The following is a 3,408-nucleotide window of genomic DNA, read 5'->3' as shown; positions in this document are numbered from 1 at the left end:
AATGCTCAATGCCCTTCTCATCACAATGCTCCGTTACCTCTGTCGTAACAATGCTCCATGACACCTGCCATCATAATATTCCACGGCCTTGTCATCACAAGGCTCCATGACCCTTGTCATCACAATGCTCCAAGATCCATGTAATCACAATGCTCCATGCCCTTGTCATCACAAAGCTCCATGACGCATGTCATCAGAATGTTCCATGGTCTTCTCCTCACAATGCTCCATGCCCTTGTCATCACAATGCTCGAAGACTCCAGTAATCACAATGTTCCATTCCCTTTTTCATCAGAATGCTCCATTAGATTTGTCATCACAAGTCTCCATGGTCATCTCCTCACAATGCTCCAAGAGCTTGTCATCACCATGCTCCATTCCCTTGTCATCACAATGCTCCATGAGCCCTGTCACCACAATACTCCATGAATATTTTCAGCCCAATTCTCTATGACCTTCTCATCACAATGCTCCATGGCCAATATCATCACAGTGCTCCATGACCACTGTCATCACAACACTCCATGACACCTGACAACACAATGATCCGGGACTCTTGTCATCACAATGCTCCAAGACCCCTGTAATCACAATGCTCCATGACCCCTGTCATCACAATACTCCATGAACATTTTCAGCCCAATGCTCCATGACACTTGTCATCACAATGATCCATGCCCATGTTATCCCAATGTTCCATGACCCATGTATTCACAATGCTCCATGACGCTTGTCATCACAGTGCTCCATGACACCTGTCATCACAATGCTCCATGCCTTTGTCAGCAAAATGCTACATGACCTTGTCATTACAATGCTCTATGCACTTGTCATCACAATACTCCATTTCCATTGTCATCACAATCCTCCATGAACTTTGGGATCACATTGCTTCATGCCCTTGTCATCACAATGCTCCATGCTCCTTGAAATCAAAATGATCCATGATCTCTCTCATCACAATGCTCCAAACCCTTGTGATTACAATGTTCCATAACACTTGTCCTCACAACACTCCATGATGCCTGTCATCAAAATAATCCATGCCCTTTTCATCACAATGCTCCATGACCTTTGTCATCACAATTCTCAATACACTTGTCATCACAATGCTCCCTGACACTTGTTGTCAGAATGCTCCTTGAACCCTGTCACGAAAAGGCTCCATGCCTTTTTCATCACAAAGCCCCATGCCCTTTTCATCCCAATGCTCCATGCCATTGTCATCAAAATACTCCACAAGCTTGTCATCAGAATGCTCCATGACCCTTGTCATCACAATTCTCCATGCACTTGTCAGCACAATGCTCCCTGACACTTGTCATCACAATGCTCCAAGCCATTGTCATCACAATGCTCCATTACCTTTGTGATCAGAATCCTCAATGGAAGTTTGCATCACAATGCTCCATGCCATTGTCATCACAATGGGCCATTACATATGTCATCACAATGCTCCCTGACAACTCTCTTTACAATACTGCATTACCTGGTCATCACAATGCTCCCTGCCATTCTCATCACAATGCACCACACCCTTGTCATCAAAATGCTCCATGACCTTTGTCATCACAAAGCTCCATGACCTTTGGCATCACAATGCTCCATGTCATTGTCATCACAATGCTCCAAGAACCCTCTCATCACATTGCTCCATGCCCTTTTCATCACAAAGCTCCATGGCACTTGTCATCACAATGCTCGATGCCCTTCTCATCACAATGCTCCATGCCCTTGTCATTACAATCCTCCATGACCCATGTATCACAGTGTACCGTGCCCTTGTCATCACAATGCGCCATGCCCACTCTCATCACAATAATCCATGAAATATTTCAGACCAATGCTCAATGCACTTCTCATCACAATGCTCCATTACCTCTGTCATAACAAGCTCCATGACCCCTGCCATCACAATGTTCCACGGCCTTGTCATCACAAGGCTCCAGGACCCTTGTCAGCACAATGCTCCAAGACCCATGTAATCACAATGCTCCATGCCCTTGTCATCACAAAGCTCCATGACGCATGTCATCACAATGTTCCATGGCCTTCGCCTCACAATGCTCCATGCCCTTGTCATCACAATGCTTCAAGACCCCCGTAATCACAATGCTCCATGCCCCTTTTCATAAGAATGCTCCATTAGACTTGTCATCACAAGTCTCCATGGTCATCTCATCACAATGCTCCAAGACCTTGTCATCAACATGCTCCATTCCCTTGTCATCACAATGCTCCATGACCCCTGTCATCACAATACTCCATGCACATTTTTAGCCCAATGCTCCATGACCCTTGTCATCACAATGATCCATGTCCTTGTCATCACAATGCTCCATGCACTTGTCAGCACAATGCGCCCTGATCCTTGTCATCACAATGCTCCAAACCATTGTCACCACAATGCTCCATTACCTTTGTCATCAGAATCCTCCATGACACTTGGCATCACAATGCTCCATGCCAATGTCATCACAATTCTCCATGACCCCTGTCATCACAATACTCCATGCACATTTTTAGCCCAATGCTCCATGACCCTTGTCATCACAATGATCCATGCCCTTGTCATCACAATGCTCCATGCACTTGTCAGCACAATGCTCCCTGATCCTTGTCATCACAATGCTCCAAACCATTGTCACCACAATGCTCCATTACCTTTGTCATCAGTATCCTCCATGACACTTGGCATCACAATGCTCCATGCCATGTCATCACAATGCTCCATGATCCCTGTCATCACAATGCTCCGTGACTACAGTCATCACAATGCTTCATAACGTTTGTCATCACAACAATCCATGCCCGCGTCATCACAAGGCTCCTTGACCTTTGTAACCACAATGCTCCATGAACTTTTCATCACAATGCTCCGTGACCCTTGTCATCACAATGCTCCATGCCTTTGTCAGAACAATGCTCCATGACCCTTGTCATCAAATTGTGCCATGCGCTTTTCACCACAATGATCCACAACCTTGTCATCGCTATGCTCCATAAACCTTGTAATCACAATGCTCCATGCCCTTCTCATCCAAATACTCTCTCACATGAGATATCACAATGTTCCTTCACTAGTCATCACAATCCTCCCTCACCCCTGTTATCACAATGTTCCATGACCCCTGTCATCACAATGCTACATCCCCTTATCAGCACAATGTTCCATGACCCCTGACATCACAATGTTCCATAACCCCTGTCATCAAAATGCTCCATGACCCTTTTCATCCCAAAGCTCCATGACCCCTGGCATCACAATGTTCTATAACCCCTGGCATCAAAATGTTCCATTACACTTTTCATCAAATTGCTGCATGACCCTGTCATCAAAATGCTCCCTGCCCTTCTCATCACAATGCACCACACACTTGTCATCAAAATGCTCCATGACCTTTGTCA

Source organism: Mesoplodon densirostris, unplaced genomic scaffold (genome assembly GCF_025265405.1).
Source record: "Mesoplodon densirostris isolate mMesDen1 unplaced genomic scaffold, mMesDen1 primary haplotype scaffold_37, whole genome shotgun sequence".
Lineage (NCBI taxonomy): Eukaryota > Metazoa > Chordata > Mammalia > Artiodactyla > Ziphiidae > Mesoplodon > Mesoplodon densirostris.
Note: the sequence above shows the minus strand (reverse complement) of the source record.